The sequence below is a fragment of the Dendrobates tinctorius genome, unplaced genomic scaffold (assembly GCF_039654945.1).
Source record: "Dendrobates tinctorius isolate UK_male_01 unplaced genomic scaffold, ASM3965494v1 ptg000029l, whole genome shotgun sequence".
Lineage (NCBI taxonomy): Eukaryota > Metazoa > Chordata > Amphibia > Anura > Dendrobatidae > Dendrobates > Dendrobates tinctorius.
In genome coordinates, this window is record NW_027361697.1 from 35,409,691 (window position 1) to 35,429,480 (window position 19,790).

Here is a 19,790-nt window from a genome sequence, read left to right on the forward strand (position 1 = left end):
TCTTCTGATATGTTTCCCGAATGCAACTTATCCAAATAGGGATGCAAATATGTATTAAAATCTCCTATTAGAAGAGTCGGCGCAGGGGGAAAGGAACCCAAAATAGACAAGATTCTTTTTACTGGTTCGACTGAATAGGGCAGGGGGATGTATATGGCAACCAAAATAAATTGTATACCGTATAACGTGCAAAGCAAACATACAAATCTGCCCCCAGGGTCAACCACTGATTTAGTACATGAGAAGGGGATGGACCTGTGCACCAGCACACTGACACCCCGCACATGGGTCGAGTACGTGGAATGATATTCATGTGAAACCCATCCCTTTCTTAGCCAATGAATATTATCTTTCACCATGTGGGTCTCAGACATACACAGGATAGCCGGGAGAAATTTCTGCATATTAGTAAATATAGCACATCTCTTATTTGCATCCCCGTGCCCCCTAACATTCCACGCTACAATATTAAGTGATATCGCCATAAGAGCAGACTAAAAAATGAGAAATCGGAACATACTCCACTCCCGAGGGAGAGAGGCAATCTCCACCATCCCTCAGTACAATGAATTGGGTGACACGGCTGACGCACATCACATCCCACAGAACAATTAGGGAATACAACAACAAACGAAAAAAACAAAGGAGGGAGAGGGAGCACTGCACACCAGTGCACAGCGCCCCTACCCCCAAACACAAGTGTAACTTGCACATTTCTCTCAAATAGAGAGAATCAGGGCTAGAAAACTCGCCCAGAGTCCATGCAGGGAGAAGGGTCCACAGCTTGTCACTGTAACGAGTGTCCACAGCAATCCGGTCAGCTCCCGCCCTGAATCCGAAATGGAATGAACAGTAGTAATTATACCAGCATAGCGTCCTTGACAAAAAGGAGTAACAACACCTGGTGGCGAAAAAAGGGAGAACTTCAAGTATTCTTCCTCCTCATGGACCTCTCATTAATATCCAGCCAGGACAGCGCCATTCCCGCCGTATCAAAAAAGTGCGTTTCTCCATTCACATCAATCCACAGTCTAGCAGGGTACATCATGGAATATGTCACCTGTAAGTCACGTAGGCGTTTTTTAATCTCAATAAATTGCGCCCTTTTACGCTGCACCTCCAGGGAAAAATCAGGGAAAATGGAGACTTTCCTCCCATTAATAGCAAGTTCCTTAATGTCTCTGGATCTGCGCAGGATAGCATCTCTATCTTTAAAGTGTAGGAGCTTGAGCAAGATGGGACGCGGGGGTGCTCCCGGCGGGGGGGCACGCGTAGGGACCCTGTGTGCTCTCTCAATAGTAAAGAATGGGGACAAAACATCTTTACCAAAGGTGTCCATTAGCCATTTTTCAAAAAAGCCAAGTGAGTCAGTCCCCTCCGTCCTCTCCGGAACCCCCACCAGTCGCAGATTACTTCTACGGGAGCGGTTCTCTAAATCATCCACCTTGTTCAGCAGTATTGTAATATTTTGCGTGGCTTTTCCCAGCTCCCGTGTTATTGGTGGCAATTTATCCTCCGTCGCACCAACACGCTCCTCCAGTTCCCCCACCCTGGCAGTCACCCCCCGCAGCTCTTGTTTAATACAGGCCATGTCCTTGGTGACAATCTCCATTTGATTACTTAGAGTGGACAGTGTGGTATTGCAGGAGTTAATTGCTGCGAGGATTTCTCCCAGCGTGGGCTCAGCAGTCACAGACTCCGGCTGCTCCCCATCCCCCACTCCTTCCTCCTCCAGCACAGGCCCCTGTGTCTGCACGTGTCGGGCTGAAGGGGGGCCCAGTTTACTCACTGTTCCCTCCCTGGAGAGATGATCCTCCAGCTCCACGCTGCATCCAGCGTCTGCCTCAGTCTGTGCACTGGGCGATCGAGCAGCAGCAGGAGGCACCCTTGCATATCGTTCCAGCCTGCCAGCAGCTCCCATCGCTCCACTACCGGCCGACTTGTTGTTTGCTGGCGCCATCCTGGATGTAGCAGAGGCGCGCCCCGGCGTCTCCTTATCTTTTTTACTGCTGCGGTTCGACATGGCCCAAGGATCCTCCGCTGTCTAAACGCCCAGGGAGATATTGCAGCCCTCCAGGTCAGTGGGACTCGTCAGCAGTGCCGGTAATCAGGATTTATTGTCGGATCCGGGCAGGAGCTCTCTCACTCCACGTCCTCCCTACATGAGGTCCAGGCCACGCCCCATGTGGCTGAGTTTTGAAAGGGCTATGGCTGCCACAAAATTACGGCCGTTATCACTAACTACCTTGCCTGCCTCAAGATGTACAATGCCCAGCCATGACTCAGTTTGTCGCTTCAAGTACTCGGCCAGCACCTCGGCGGTATGTCTGTCGCCCAAACACATCATCTGCAACACAGCCTGCTGACGCTTTCCACTAGCTGCTCGATAGGAGGACACATCGTGTGCAACAGTGGCAGCTGCAGATGGAGTGCTCGTACGACTGCGCTCTGTGGACGAGCTTTCGCTTCTGGAGGAGGAGGAGGAGGAGGAGGGTGGAACGCCTACAGCCAACTGTTTCCTATACCGTGGGCTAGGCAGCACTGTCCCACCACCACTGTCCCCGGTGGACCCTGAATCCACCACATTAACCCAGTGCGCAGTGATGGACACGTAATGGCCCTGGCCATGCCGACTGGACCATGCATCAGTAGTGAGGTGCACCTTTCCGCTCACTGACTGCTTGAGTGCATGGACAATGCGGTCTTTCACATGATGGTGGAGGGCTGGGATGGCTTTGCGAGAGAAGAAGTGGCGACTGGGTAGGTCATAGCGTGGTACTGCATAGGCCATGAGTTCGCGGAAAGCTGTGCTTTCCACCAACCGAAAGGGCATCATCTCAAACGAGATTAGTTTGGCAATGTGGGCGTTCAAACCCAGTGTACGCGGATGAGAGACTGAGTACTTTCTTGACCTACTCATAGTGTCTGGGAGGGTGAGCTGGACTTGAGAGCTGCATATGGTGGAAGTAGCGGTGGACAGGGCGGACTGAGAGAGGGTTGATGATGGTGATGGAGTTGGTGTTCTTTCTGATGGCCTAGAATCAGTCTTTCGTTGATATAACAGTGGGATTCCCTGACTGCTGTGGCCTTGCAACGACACCTCAACATTTGCTGCTGTTCTAACCGGTGGGCTTACAGTGGGGGAAACAATGTAGCGTTGCTGACTACCTTCGTTGTGATCAGTTGCACATGTGGCACTTGAGGTTTGGTGTTGTGTCCACGCTTGCAAGTGCATGGTGGTTAAATGTCTAAGCATGCAACTGGTATTCAAATTTTTCAGATTTTTCCCTCGGCTAAAGGTCTTTGCGCACTTCTTACAGATAACCTTGGCCTGATCATGAGGATTTTGTTCAAAAAAGTGCCACACTGCACTCTTCCTACTTTGGCAGACATTTTGCGGCCTAGCACGCTGTGATCTTTTGACCCTCTGGACAAGCTGTCCAGCAACTCTTTTGATGTTTGGAACCTGTCTTTGGAGTGCTCCGGGCCTGCCAGATAACAGCTGTTGCGATGTCGATGTCTGCTGTGGATGCTTCTCATCGGAGCTATTGGAAGCAGCACCCTCTTCCCCCAATGGATGCCAATCTGGGTCAACAACTGGGTCATCCATCACCTCCTCTTCTATGTCATGTGCACCTTCCTCTGTGTCACCGTGTATGGTGGTATAGTGTGCGGGAAGGGGCACCTGAGTCTCATCAGGGTCAGAATCTGGCTCTGTACACTGCGAGGACAATGTAGTGCTCTGAGTGAATGTACCAGCAGAATCATCCATCAGCGGCTGTGCATCAGTGCACTCCATGTCAGATTCATCTTGGCCTGGGTAATTCACCATTTCACTTGATAATCCAGGCATGGTATGTGAAAACAGCTCCATGGAGTAATCAGTAGTATGGCCTGCGTCATCCTTCAATCTTGGTTGGGGTGAAGGACACAAGGAAAGGTGTGGTTAATGAACATGAGCCTCCAATGACGACTCAGTGCTTTTACTTTTTACAACTGAAGAAGAGGAGGCGATAGAGCTGGAGGCTGAGTCAGCAATGTAAGACAAAACTTTTTCCTGATGCTCTGGCTTTAAAAGCGGTTTGCCAACTCCTAGAAAACTAAGCGTTCGAGGCCTTATGTAGCCAGACGATGATGCAGGCTCAACACCTCCTGCATTCGGTCCTATTTTGCTCTTGCCACTACCATCAGATCCACCACCAACACCATCATTACCAGCTGCCAACCCCCGCCCATTTCCACGGCCTCTTCCACCAGCCTTCCTCATTTTTGGTAGAAATGTAGACAAAATCCAACAAACTATATAGTAATGTAAAACAAGGTACAAGGTGTCTATAGGACAGGGGAGATTTTGAATTTCTGCACACACTTTTGGACACTGGACACTTTTGGATTGTGTGAGGCCCACTGATATCTGAGCGCTATGTGACAGGCTCGATGGCACAGCTGTGACCTAAGTGACTGGAGGATAAGTGAGATTTTGAATCTCTGCACACACTTTTGGACACTGGACACTTTTGGATTGTGTGAGGCCAAATGAATATCTGAGCACTATGAGAAAGGCTCGATGGCACAGCTGTGACCTAAGTGACTAGAGGATAAGTGAGATTTTGAATCTCTGCACACACTTTTGGACACTGGACACTTTTGGATTGTGTGAGGCCCACTGATATCTGAGCGCTATGTGACAGGCTCGATGGCACAGCTGTGACCTAAGTGACTAGAGGATAAGTGAGATTTTGAATCTCTGCACACACTTTTGGACACTGGACACTTTTGGATTGTGTGAGGCCCACTGATATCTGAGCGCTATGTGACAGGCTCGATGGCACAGCTGTGACCTAAGTGACTAGAGGATAAGTGAGATTTTGAATCTCTGCACACACTTTTCGACACTGGACACTTTTGGATTGTGTGAGGCCCAATGAATATCTGAGCGCTATGTGACAGGCTCGATGGCACAGCTGTGACCTAAGTGACTAGAGGATAAGTGAGATTTTGAATCTCTGCACACACTTTTGGACACTGGACACTTTTGGATTGTGTGAGGCCCAATGAATATCTGAGCGCTATGTGACAGGCTCGATGGCACAGCTGTGACCTAAGTGACTAGAGGATAAGGGAGATTTTGAATCTCTGCACACACTTTTGGACACTGGACACTTTTGGATTGTGTGAGGCCCAATGAATATCTGAGCACTATGAGACAGGCTCGATGGCACAGCTGTGACCTAAGTGACTAGAGGATAAGTGAGATTTTGAATCTCTGCACACACTTTTGGACACTGGACACTTTTGGATTGTGTGAGGCCCAATGAATATCTGAGCGCTATGTGACAGGCTCGATGGCACAGCTGTGACCTAAGTGACTAGAGGATAAAGGAGATGTTGAATCTCTGCACACACTTTTGGACACTGGACACTTTTGGATTGTGTGAGGCCCAATGAATATCTGAGCGCTATGTGACAGGCTCGATGGCACAGCTGTGACCAAAGTGACTAGAGGATAAGTGAGATTTTGAATCTCTGCACACACTTTTGGACACTGGACACTTATGGATTGTGTGAGGCCCACTGATATCTGAGCGCTATGTGACAGGCTCGATGGCACAGCTGTGACCTAAGTGACTAGAGGATAAGTGAGATTTTGAATCTCTGCACACACTTTTGGACACTGGACACTTTTGGATTGTATGAGGCCCAATGAATATCTGAGCACTATGAGACAGGCTTGATGGCACAGCTGTGACCTAAGTGACTAGATGATAAGTGAGATTTTGAATCTCTGCACACACTTTTGGACACTGGACACTTTTGGATTGTGTGAGGCCCAATGAATATCTGAGCGCTATGTGACAGGCTCGATGGCACAGCTGTGACCTAAGTGACTAGAGGATAAGAGAGATTTTGAATCTCTGCACACACTTTTGGACACTGGACACTTTTGGATTGTGTGAGGCCCAATGAATATCTGAGCGCTATGTGACAGGCTCGATGGCACAGCTGTGACCTAAGTGACTAGAGGATAAGTGAGATTTTGAATCTCTGCACACACTTTTGTACACTGGACACTTTGGATTGTGTGAGGCCCACTGATATCTGAGCGCTATGTGACAGGCTCGATGGCACAGCTGTGACCTAAGTGACTAGAGGATAAGTGAGATTTTGAATCTCTGCACACACTTTTGGACACTGGACACTTTTGGATTGTGTGAGGCCCACTGATATCTGAGCGCTATGTGACAGGCTCGATGGCACAGCTGTGACCTAAGTGACTAGAGGATAAGTGAGATTTTGAATCTCTGCACACACTTTTGGACACTGGACACTTTTGGATTGTGTGAGGCCCAATGAATATCTGAGCTCTATGTGACAGACTCGATGGCACAGCTGTGACCTAAGTGACTAGAGGATAAGGGAGATTTTGAATCTCTGCACACACTTTTGGACACTGGACACTTTTGGATTGTGTGAGGCCCAATGAATATCTGAGCGCTATGTGACAGGCTCGATGGCACAGCTGTGACCTAAGTGACTAGAGGATAAGGGAGATTTTGAATCTCTGCACACACTTTTGGACACTGGACACTTTTGGATTGTGTGAGGCCCACTGATATCTGAGCGCTATGTGACAGGCTCGATGGCACAGCTGTGACCTTAGTGACTAGAGGATAAGTGAGATTTTGAATCTCTGCACACACTTTTGGACACTGGACACTTTTGGATTGTGTGAGGCCCAATGAATATCTGAGCGCTATGTGACAGGCTCGATGGCACAGCTGTGACCTAAGTGACTAGAGGATGTGAGATTTTGAATCTCTGCACACACTTTTGGACACTGGACACTTTTGGATTGTGTGAGGCCCACTGATATCTGAGCGCTATGTGACAGGCTCGATGGCACAGCTGTGACCTAAGTGACTAGAGGATAAGTGAGATTTTGAATCTCTGCACACACTTTTGGACACTGGACACTTTTGGATTGTGTGAGGCCCACTGATATCTGAGCGCTATGTGACAGGCTCGATGGCACAGCTGTGACCTAAGTGACTAGAGGATAAGTGAGATTTTGAATCTCTGCACACACTTTTGGACACTGGACACTTTTGGATTGTGTGAGGCCCAATGAATATCTGAGCGCTATGTGACAGGCTCGATGGCACAGCTGTGACCTAAGTGACTAGAGGATAAGTGAGATTTTGAATTTCTGCACACACTTTTGGACACTGGACACTTTTGGATTGTGTGAGGCCCACTGATATCTGAGCGCTATGTGACAGGCTCGATGGCACAGCTGTGACCTAAGTGACTAGAGGATAAGTGAGATTTTGAATCTCTGCACACACTTTTGGACACTGGACACTTTTGGATTGTGTGAGGCCCACTGATATCTGAGCGCTATGTGACAGGCTCGATGGCACAGCTGTGACCTAAGTGACTAGAGGATAAGTGAGATTTTGAATCTCTGCACACACTTTTGGACACTGGACACTTTTGGATTGTGTGAGGCCCACTGATATCTGAGCGCTATGTGACAGGCTCGATGGCACAGCTGTGACCTAAGTGACTAGAGGATAAGTGAGATTTTGAATCTCTGCACACACTTTTGGACACAGGACACTTTTGGATTGTGTGAGGCCCAATGAATATCTGAGCGCTATGTGACAGGCTCGATGGCACAGCTGTGACCTAAGTGACTAGAGGATAAGTGAGATTTTGAATCTCTGCACACACTTTTGGACACTGGACACTTTTGGATTGTGTGAGGCCCAATGAATATCTGAGCGCTATGTGACAGGCTCGATGGCACAGCTGTGACCTAAGTGACTAGAGGATAAGGGAGATTTTGAATCTCTGCACACACTTTTGGACACTGGACACTTTTGGATTGTGTGAGGCCCAATGAATATCTGAGCACTATGAGACAGGCTCGATGGCACAGCTGTGACCTAAGTGACTAGAGGATAAGTGAGATTTTGAATCTCTGCACACACTTTTGGACACTGGACACTTTTGGATTGTGTGAGGCCCAATGAATATCTGAGCGCTATGTGACAGGCTCGATGGCACAGCTGTGACCTAAGTGACTAGAGGATAAGGGAGATTTTGAATCTCTGCACACACTTTTGGACACTGGACACTTTTGGATTGTGTGAGGCCCAATGAATATCTGAGCGCTATGTGACAGGCTCGATGGCACAGCTGTGATCAAAGTGACTAGAGGATAAGGGAGATTGGATTGCTTTTAAAAAAGCAGTTTGCGGAGCAGTGGGTAAACAGCAATGCCAGCCTGTCAGGAAGCCTTAAAAGGCAGCCCAACAACCAACACTACTGATACACCACAATATAGCCTCCCCTTGCACTGCACACACAGTGACTGGTGTGTTGTGCAGGCCAAATTGCTATCAGCAGCAGAAGCAGTTTTTTTTTCTTCTCAGCAGGCCAAAAAAAAAAAATTGGGATTGCTTTTAAAAAAGCACTTTGAGGCCCAATGAATATCTGAGCGCTATATGACAGGCTCGATGGCGCAGCTGTGACCAAAGTGACTAGAGGATAAGGGAGATTGGATTGCTTTTTAAAAAGCAGTTTGCGGAGCAGTGGGCAAACAGCAATGCCAGCCTGTCAGGAAGCCTTAGAAGGCAGCCCAACAACCAACACCACTGATACACCACTATATAGCCTCCCCTTGCACTGCACACACAGTGACTGGTGTGTTGTGCAGGCCAAATCGCTAGCAGCAGAAGCAGTTTTTTTGTCTTCTTCCCTGCCTAACGCTCTCCCTACAGAATCAGCAGCAACCTCTCCCTATGCTAAGATCGGCAGAAGTAAGATGGCGGTCGGCGTGCACGCCCTTTTATACCCCCTGTGACGCCCACCAAAGCAAGCCAATCACTTGCATAACCTTCTGAAAGATGGTGGTGACCCGTGCCTATGTCATCACGTTGCCCACAGTGTCCGTGGATCCTGATTGGCTGAAAAAGAGCGCAAAACAAACTTTTGAAACGCGACTTTGCCGCGTAAGTCGCCGACCTCGTGGCCGACCTCATCCTAGGGTCGGGTTTCGTTTCATGAAATCCGACTTTTGAATTTTTTCGACCCGTTTCGCTCAACTCTATCACAGACCTTACTAATTAACATACATAACAAGTTGTGAAACAAACATTTACAAAAAAATATATAGTTATACAATATACAGAGTGCAAGATACTAGTAAAGAATAAATCTTTCCATATCGATTTACAAGATAATCTATATTTTTACAATATCATAGGAAGATTATAATCTAAATAACTATACATACAATTTTCTATATAACATTTTTTATAAAATACTGATAGATTGATCCGGTCATTTAGTCCCAAATGACCTTGTGCGTTCGCTTTCAGGATCCATTTTGCTTCTTGTTGCAATAAAGCTTTGTCATGGTTACCTCTTGAGATGGAAAATTGACCTTTTCAATCCCTGCAAAACTCAAAATTTCTGGGTTAGCTTTATGCACATCTTGAATATGCTTAATTAATCGCAGTGAGCCCTTTCCTGATATAATAGATCTATAGTGTTCACCAAAACGTATCGTAAGTGGTCTTATAGTTTTTCCAATATAAAAATAACCACATGGACAAAAAATAATATAAACCACGAATTTAGTTTGACAAGAAATGTAATTTTGTACCTTATGTTCAATAGAGCCAAAATGTATAGAATTCCCTGTCAGATTAAGATGACAGTATTTGCAGTGACCACATTTATAATTTCCTTTTATTGATAAATCTCGTAGCCAATTTTTTTGAGGAGGACGAAGTCTATGATGTACTAATAAATCACCTATATTAAGTGCCCTTTTGAATGCAAATTGAGGAACTAATTTACCATCTGTGTGTAAGGTTTTTTCTGCATCAATGAGGTGCCAGTGTTTTCTCACTGCTGCATGTATTGCTCTATCCATTGCACTAAGTTTGAAACAAAAATTAAATTTTTTTGTAGGTTTGACTACACTATTTAATTTTTTAGTCCTTTCCTTTAATAAATCCATCTGAGAAATTTTTTTTACCATTTCATATGCTTCATTTAATAAAGTCATAGGATATCCCCTTTGCAAAAAACGTTGTTTCAGCTCGGAAATTTGTTCATTAAAAATGGTTTCATCATTATTCCGTTTTCTTACTCTTAGCATTTGACTATATGGAAGTCCCTTTTTAGTGTGTAATGGGTGAGCGCTCTTATAATGTAAGTAATTATTTGTTGCGGTTTCTTTTCTAAACACTTCTGTTTTTAAAGAGCCATTTTTTATTTTAAATTTGACATCAAGAAAATCTATTGTGTTTCCCCCAAATGAAAATGTGAAGCGCATGTTGTCACTGTTCAGGTATTTTACAAAATCTGCAAATTCTTCCTGAGAACCCCCCCAGATAATAAAAATATCATCCACAAAGCGAAAATATGCTTGTAAATGTTTTCAGTGTGGATTTAGGGCTGTTTTTATATAAAACTCTTCAAATCGTGCTAGAAATAAATTTGCATAAACACAAGAGACTGGCGTGCCCATTAGTCCTTTGGGACTAAATGACCGGATCGATCTATCAGTATTTTTATAAAAAATGTTATATAAAAAATTGTATGTAAAGTTATTTAGATTATAATCTTCCTATGATATTGTAAAAATATAGATTATCTTGTAAATCGATATGGAAAGATTTATTCTTTACTAGTATCTTGCACTCTGTATATTGTATAACTATATATTTTTTTGTAAATGTTTGTTTCACAACTTGTTATGTATGTTAATTAGTAAGGTCTGTGATCCTATAAAGGGAATGACCTTTGGCTAATCCCCTCACCTGGACCCGTAGAAGCGAGTAATCGCGAAACGGCCGTTGTCCGGCACCTCCCTCCCCTAGCATTCCTCTATGTCCTGCATGTCCACACATTTGATGGAAATTATGTGAAATAAAGACTCACAGTTTTTCAGCTACATCGGTGAGTGCTGCATATTTCTTCTTTTTTCGCTTCACATTGAAATATTTATGTTTTTTCATGCAAGCACCTCCATTTTTTGACTGAATTATATGCCGCAATACTTCAGATAAACAGCTCCGTCTGGTAATGTGGTGATTTGTGTGCCCTAGTATGCCGTTCATCTGTTTGCTCTTACATGCTACAGGACAGTGTGGAAGAGACAGTAGGTTGGTGGGTTGCAGCAGTTCCGGTGTTGGTTGAGGTGATATCTCCGGTAGTGGTGAGGAGGTAGTGGGGTTATTGCAGGCTGTAGGCTTTCTTGAAGAGGTGGGTTTTCAGGTTCCGTGTGAAGGATCCGAATGTGGTTGATAGTCGCACCTGTTGGGGCAAAGAATTCCAGAGGATGGGGGCTATTCGGGAGAAGTCTTGGAGGCGGTTGGGTGAGGAGCAAATAAGTGTGGAGGAGAGAAGGAGGTCTTGGGATGACCAGAGATTACGTGAGGGAAGGTATCGGGAGATTAGTTCAGAGACATATGGGGGAGACAGGTTATAGATGGCCTTGTAGGTCAGTATTAGAAATTTGAACTGGATACGCTGAGGGAATGGAAGCCAGTGAAGAGATTTGCAGAGAGGAGCAGTGGAGGAGTAGCGAGGAGAGAGATGAATTAGTCAGGCAGCAGAGTTAAGGACGGACTGGAGAGGTGCGAGGGTGTTAGCAGGGAGACCACAGAAAAGGATGTTGCAGTAGTCGAGGTGGGAGATGATGAGGGCGTGCACAAGCATTTTAGTAGATTGAGGGTTGAGGAAAGGATGGATTCTGGAAATTTTTGAGCTGGAGGCCACAGGAGGTATAAAAGAGCTTGGATGTGTGGTTTGAAGGACAGGGCAGAGTCAAGGGTTACTCCGAGGCAGCGGACTTCCGGTACTGGGGAAAGTGTGATGTCATTAATTGTGATAGATAGGTCAGGTAAGGAAGATCTGTGAGATGGGGGAAAGATGATGAGTTCAGATTTGATCACATTGAGCTTGAGGAAGCGAGAGGAGAAGGAGGATATGGCTGATAGACACTCCAGGATTCTGGACAGCATAGAAGTGACGTCTGGGCCAAAGAGGTAGATCTGAGTGTCATCAGCATAAAGGTGGTACTGGAATCCATGGGACTTTATGAGTTGACCCAGGCCAAGGGTATAAATTGAGAAGAGTAGGGGTCCTAGAACAGAGCCTTGGGGGACTCCAACAGAGAGAGAGTGGAATGAGGAGGTAGTGTGGCAGTTGGAGACGCTGAATGTGCGGTTTGAAAGGTATGAAGAGATCCAGTATAGGGCGAGGTATTTGATGCCAAAGGAGGAGAGGATCTGTAGTAGGAGGCAGTGGTCAACTGTGTCGAATGCAGAGGACAGGTCTAGAAGCAGGAGTATAGAGTAGTGTCTGTTTACTTTGGCTGTAAGTAAGTCGTTATTAATTTTGGTCAGGGCTGTCTCAGTGGAGTGTTGAGGGGCGGAAACCAGATTATAGATTGTCAAAGAGCAAGTTAGATGAGAGGTGGGAGGAAAGTTCAGCGTGGATGTGCAGCTCCAGGAGTTTGGAAGCGAATGGGAGCAGTGATTTTGGGCGATAGCTGGATATAGCGGTTGGGTCGAGGGTTGGCTTTTTAAGGTTAGGCGTGATTGTGGCATGTTTAAAAGCAGAAGGGAAGGTACCACACGTTAGCAAAAGGTTGAAGAGGTGGGTTAGGGATGGGATAAGTGTGGTGTTGAGGTTGGGGAGGAGGTGGGATGGGATGGAGTCAAGTGCACAGGTTGTGAGGTGCGATTTGGAGAAGAGGCGATTAAGCTCCCCTTCAGTGATGTTGGAGAGGGATGTTATGGGGTTTGGGCATTGGACTGGTATAGAAAGGGGTTGTGGTGGTTGAACAATGAAGACTTGCCTTGTTTGGTTGATCTTATTTTTGGAGTGTGTGGCAAAGTCCTCAGCAGAGATGAAGGAGGTTGGAGCGGGCAGTGGTGGGCGGAGGAGGAAGTTGAAAGTTTTGAATAACTGTTTGGGATTGTAGGATCGGGAAGATACGAGGGTTGTGAAGTAGGCCTGTTTAGCAGAGGTGAGGGCAGATTTGAAAGCAAGTGTTGCCTGTTTGAATGCAGTGAAGTCATCTTGCAAATTTGTTTTCTTCCAATGCCGCTCTGCAGCCCTGGACACTTGCCAGAGCTTTTAAGTGGTGTTATTGTGCCAGGGTTGTCTGTTGGTACGTCGCATTCTGCCATGAACGAGAGGGGCGACCGTGTCTATAGCTGATGCGAGAGTGGCATTGCAGAAAGCAGTGGCACTGTCTGTGTCTTGGAGTGAGGATATGGATGCCAGTGGTGGAATAGAGTCAGAGAGCATGTGGGTGTCTAGGTGTGCAAGGTTTCTGCAGGGGTGTGTATGTTGCTGGACATGGGTGCCAGGAGAGGAGGACAGGGATGAGAAAGTGAGTAGATGGTGGTCAGATAGAGGGAGAGGGGAGGTGGTGAAGCTAGAAAAAGAGCAGAGGCGAGTGAAGACCAGGTCCAATGCATCTCCATCTGTGTGGGTGGCTGAGGAGGACCACTGAGTAAGTCCAAAGGATGAAGTAAGGGACAGGTGTTTGGAGGCTGCTGACTGAAGGATATCAGTGGGAATGTTGAAGTCACCCATGATGATAGTGGGGATGTCAGTTGAAAGAAAGTGAAAAAGCCAGGTAGAGAATTGGTCAATGACGGCAGTGGTCAGGCCTGGAGGTCGGTATATGACAGCCACTTGGAGGTTAGAGGGAGAGTAGATGCCAACAGAGTGGATTTCAAAAGAGGGGAGGATTAGGAAGGGAAGAGGTGGGGTTGGGTTAAAGGTGCAGTTGGAAGAAAGGAGAATACCTACTCCTCCACTATGTTTGTTGCCAGGGCAAGGAGTGTGGGTGAAGTGGAGGCCGCCGTAACAAAGCGCAGCAGGGGAGGCGGTGTCAGAGGGTGTCAGCCAGGTTTCTGTGAGGCTGAGAAAGGCAAGATTCCCCAATGCAGGGCCATCACAGACTCTGCTCGCACATGGCCTATCCGGGTCTTATTCAGGACGTCAGTTCCCTCCTGTGACCGTTCAACACACAGGCCTCACCGGGTGCTATTCAGGGATCCGATCCTACTCTCAGGATCTCCCAACACACCGGCCTCCCGAGGTCCAGGGCCTCAACATGTGCTCTTCAGGGATCCGACCCTACTCTAAGGATCTCCCAACACAGACCTTACAGGACCTTGCACCCTGAACCATTCAGGTACACACTCTCTCCCATGTGACCCACCTCAGGGACATTATATGGTACATAACCATGCCCACAGCTGAGGTATAGATCACATGGTAATGACCTCACTGCAGGTCCTTTTTACACACACAGCCACACACACACAGGCTTTTCTTTGGGCGTTCAGACACACGCTTGTTGTGAATTCTCTTGCTCAGAGTTCTGAGCCGAAGCTCCCTCTGCTCCCTCTGGTGGTTACTGAGAGTAGTGGAGCTGGCCAGGTGGATGGAAGTTCCCCACCTGACGACGATAATTGGGAACCTCGGATTACTGGATGAGAGCATATAATTGAGTTGGCTGCTCTTGGAGGTTGCTGGTGATTTCCTCCTTGTGCATTTGGAGTTCTATTGTCCCCTGCCTGATCTGCATTGTTCAGCTAAGTTATTCTTTTGCTAATCCTTTGCATCTATTCTGGTTTTGACTTTTTTTTTTGCTTTCTGCTTTGTTGCTAGGGTTCAGCGTGCTCCCTGCTGGGGCAGTGCTGGGCCCTGTTTCATATGTTGCAGCTTGTTCAGTCCCCTGTTATGTTAGTATCTTTTTGCTTTGCTTCCAGTTTATACCAGAGTGCTGATATAGTGGGGGAGAGGTCGTGTGACCTCAGGTTTTTTGTATATCAGAAGTGTTGGACTTTTTTAGGGTTTTGTGCGTGATTGCAGACAGTATCTTTTCTGTCCGGTTCTGTCTAGACAGCTTGGGCCCCACTGTTTGCTCAGTCTGTTCTCTGCCTGTGTTTGTGTCTCATCTTGTCTACCCGACAATATATGTTTGGGGGCTGTCTATTCCTTTGGGGATCTGCTCCGGGGCAGTTTAGATTTCACCTTTCTGTCTTTAGGCTTAGTTAGTTCTCCGGCTGTGACGAAGCATCGAGGGTATCGTAGGAACGCTCCACGGCTTCTGCTAGTTGTGTGGATAGGATCAGGAGTCTGCAATCCGCTTAGTTACCAACCTCTCTGGTCTTCTGGTGGCTTAGCCTGTTCCTGCCATCCTCCTCGGTGACCCTTTCATAACACACGCCCCTGGGTGGGTTTGTAGGTGACTGGACCCTCCCATCTCTCCAAGTCACCTAGAAGTCTCCCAATATAAATCCAAACCATCAGCAGTACATCTGCTGATTAACACACGTTCCGGCTTCCATCACAGGGCACCCACCCCTGTGATACATATCGGCCATTTACAACCCTGCCGCTCACCATTTCCCCATCACAATAAAGGAAACGCCTGCATGCATGTCATGGCCAGCCCATACATTGCCCCCTAGCTGTCACAGGGGTCACTGCATCACACCTAGTTATAGCCTCTTTTCATTTTATTTTTACTCTGTATGGTCTCCTTAGTGAGAACCAGTTATCCCACTTATCAGTTTTACTCACACTGCATTTCTAATGGGGATTGTCAAATATCTATTCATTTCCTCTTGGTACAATGGATAATCTTTATGACATCTAGCATCTATTTGTACTAGAACTGTACAACGCAGGTTTAAAGATAACTTTGATATCTTTTGTACAGTGCCTGTCCAACGTGGTGCCGTATTCTCTCATCACACCATAATGATAGTCTATGCATATACTGACGCTTGCATGGGACTTTCCACTATTACTTGAGACTAAGATGAGGGGAGAGAAAACCAGAGAGCGCTACCTAAGCGCAATAAATGACAAATAGAAAACAATCATGATACATATATATGTATATATGCTCACCTGTGGTGATTGTGCCGGATAGGCACAACATTATGTAGCGATTTGATCACAAATAGGGATCCAACCTCGTGGTATGCTGCCCTTCCGAATGGTGGAGGTGTGCTGGCCCTGTTGCTTTCAAAAACTCCAATGGATATGTGGAAAAAAGAAATTGGAGGCGCTCCCCTCTGATGGAATAAATACTCAAACGAATGTCAGATATGAATCACTCCTTCGGTCGATGTCCAGAATGGTGAATGCACTTTGTATTTGTCAAATTAAATTTATTTAAAAAATATGAGTATTGAAGTTTTTTTCATGCTTGCGATAAATTACAAAAGCATAAAAACTTTAAATAGATATTAAAATCACAATGCATTTCTGCTCTAAAAGAGCCTACCTCAGGTGTTGCACCTGCATGAAAAAAATCTTCAATACTCATGTTTTTTTAAATAAATTTAATTTGACAAATACAAAGTGTCTTCACCATTCTGGACATCGCATGAAGGAGTGGATCACATCTGATATCTGTTTCAGGATTTATTCCACCAGAGGGGAGCACATCCCATTTCTTTTTTCCTCTATTACTTGAGTATTTTACAGACCATCACTATTTATATAAACACACTTTTCCATTAGATACCTTATTTTGTACCATCTATCATTAGTTCATAGGAATCCCACCTCGAACCTCTCTTGATAATACTTTGCATATGTGCACTCAGATTTATATCCATAGACATTTTGATTCATTTTACCTTTTCTATCTTTGCCTGTAATTGTAGATCTACTCAGAACTCAGGGGAGTCTATGGACAGCCAACATATGAGTGGGGGCACCATCTCTCGTCAACTTAGGGTGTCAACCTCTGCAAATAGGAAGGTGTGCAGCAAGCTCCAGCATCCTTCCTTACAACGGTCCGTTGTGTATGTGTTGCACTGATCCTTGCACTGTCTCCAGGACATTGCATTCGGTTTTCTAGTCTAGGCTATGATGCATCGCTTATCCTTACTTTTTATCCTGCACTTTTATTGATTCCTCAATTGAGATTTTTCTTCAGTATATTGAGATTGAGGAATCTTCATTGTATATTCCTCTGTGAACATCCATTCCACTGTTGAGGTGTTCAATATCAGGGATGTTTTCGATTGTTATCTGTTCCTTATCTTGGTCCACTGGGGTTACTATGGGGACAGTTGATGTGTGAATGGGTGTGCCAATTCTCGCTGTACATATATATATATATATATATATTGCCGACCTCCACAGACAGGAAGGTGTTTCTTGGACTTAGTTCTTAGGATCAGACCACCTTCCTGATATCATCTCTGTCAGTGTTTAGTACTTTCTTCACTTTTGTGGGGTCGTTTTTAGCATTTGTTCAATAAAAGTTCATTTTTATAAGGGTTATTTACAGTGAGCCTCTAGACACCCTTGATCTATCTTTATTGTTAGCCTAATTTGTAAACCCACCTGAAGAAGGAGCCGCTGTGCTCTGAAAGCTTAAAAACATATTTTTTGTGATAAAGGTATCACTCCTAGAATACTTTTGTCATTTTTGAGCATAAAAGTGTTTACATTGATTCAATAACAAAAGTAAGGACCTGTGTGGTCTCAGAGGGAGTGTGACTGTGATAGTGGGTCGAAACATGGTAAGCCACATGAGGGCATGTGTTTTTTCAAAGATGAATGAGAAAGAACAGATATCATTTACCGTGTATACTTGAGTATAAGCTGACCCGAGTATAAGCCATGGCACCTAATTTTGCCACGAAAAACAGGGAAAACTTATTGACTCGAGTATAAGCTGGGTATGCATTGTCCCCTCATCCCTATCCTGGTATGTTATGGCTCATCATCCCTATCCTTGTATGCATAGCTCCCCGTCCCTGTAAGAATGGCTGAATTTCCCCATGGTGGGACGATTAAAGGATTGTCTTATCTCCTTATCTCCGTCCTTGTATGCATGGCTCCTTATCCCCTATCCTTGTATGCATGGCTCCCCATCCCTGTCCTTGTATGCATGGCTCCCCATAACTGTCCTTGTATGCATGGCTCCTATAAAAAAAAAAACATCCTACTTACCTTCCCTGCGCGCTGTTGCTGCATCTCGTTCTGGCGCCAGCAGCTCTTCCGGCCAAGCGATCACATGTCTCGGCTCATTATGGTAATGAATATTCACTCCACGCCTTTGGGAGTGGATTGGGGTGAATATTGATTACCTTAATGAGCAGGGGACATGTGATTGCTCGGCCGGAAGAGCTGCTGGCATGGAAAAAGAAGCAGCGAGGGCGCACATTGAAGGTAAGTAGGAGGTTTTTTATTTTACAGCTGCTGGAATCCGGCGGCTGTGGCTGTAACTTTGCTCGTTATGAGAGAATTGGATATTCACTGCCAGCGCACTGCCAGGCTCCTGCCTCTGTGACCCACTGCTGCCCCACCCCGCCGTCTTTCTGGGACAATAACTCGCGCATTAGCCGAGGGGGGTGTTTTCATCACAAAAAAAATGTACTGATAAACTCGGCTTATACACGAGTATGTATGGTAAAATATGAAGAATTTATCAGCAACAAATTTCCTCTCCAATGAGCTTTATTAATATTGACAAATTGATGAGTCATTGATGCGCCATGTGTTCCTCTTTGGCTCCTTTTATTTGAATGTACTTCCTATTTAAGTCTGGTACTGTGAAGCTATGTCCTTTGTATGTTGTTATATCCTGATGAAGTCTTCAGACTTCAAAACGTATTGATAATAATGTTGCATCAAGTCTACTTCATAACTTGATTCACACCAGAGATTCAATGATAGAAAAGTCCTCAAACCAGAAGCGTTTATTGTTAAAAAATAAATCTATAACTCTAAATTAGTTTATTGTAGCAGAGTGAAATATACCTGCTAGGTTTTTGTGCATAACTCTGTTGTGATATCAGCTCCAGTGTTACTCATTCCAATTATTAAAACTTGTTTCCCATCAAACTGATTAGGTCTCTTGTATTCTCGGCAATGCAGTACTTGACCTCTAAATTTTTCAATACCTTAAAAAAAACCTCAAAAACAAGTAGGTAAACTGAAAATAGTATTCATACCATAGATAATAATCCTAACATACCGTACATACTGTATACACATATTTTACATACAATGACAATATCAATGAGCATTACTCAGAGCAAACAAGGCAAATTCACAGAATTACTGTAGTGACGGGCCTTAGACTATATTTTCCATCAAAACATTATTTCAAATTATAAGAAAATTCCTTAATTGACGTAAAAAGACATAAATCCATGCGACACGTTCATTCCTGTATTGAGAGTGTCAAAGGTCGTCATGAATTTGTACTCACAGACTCTTCTCTCTCTCTGAGATGTGAAGTTACCTTTCAATACCAGTAATTTCATATCCATGGTGCTGTGATCAGGCATAAGGAGTTTGCATTAAGGAATTTGCTCCTTTGACCTTGTGGGGGCATCACAACACAGAACCAGACCGCAATCAGAGGACAATAAAACATCCAGACTCCTAATCTATGAACTGTTCCAATATTTACAGTGGGGAAAAAAAGTATTTAGTCAGTCAGCAATAGTGCAAGTTCCACCACTTAAAAAGATGAGAGGCGTCTGTAATTTACATCATAGGTAGACCTCAACTATGGGAGACAAACTGAGAAAAAAAAAATCCAGAAAATCACATTGTCTGTTTTTTTTTCATTTTATTTGCATATTATGGTGGAAAATAAGTATTTGGTCAGAAACAAGCAATCAAGATTTCTGGCTCTCACAGACCTGTAACTTCTTCTTTAAGAGTCTCCTCTTTCCTCCACTCATTACCTGTAGTAATGG

The 19,790-nt window shown here is 45.1% G+C and overlaps 1 protein-coding gene across 1 annotated transcript in view; it reads right to left on the bottom strand.

Moving 5' to 3' along the window:
- The window catches only part of LOC141085925 (dimethylaniline monooxygenase [N-oxide-forming] 2-like), a 33,362-nt gene extending 14,078 nt beyond the window's left edge, over positions 1 to 19,284 (bottom strand). Inside the window, exon 1 of the mRNA XM_073571560.1 lies at positions 18,841 to 19,284. The gene's annotated coding sequence lies outside the window, so the exon portion shown is untranslated. The remainder of the gene's footprint in view (positions 1 to 18,840) is intronic.
- Positions 19,285 to 19,790: the final 506 nt, after the last annotated feature.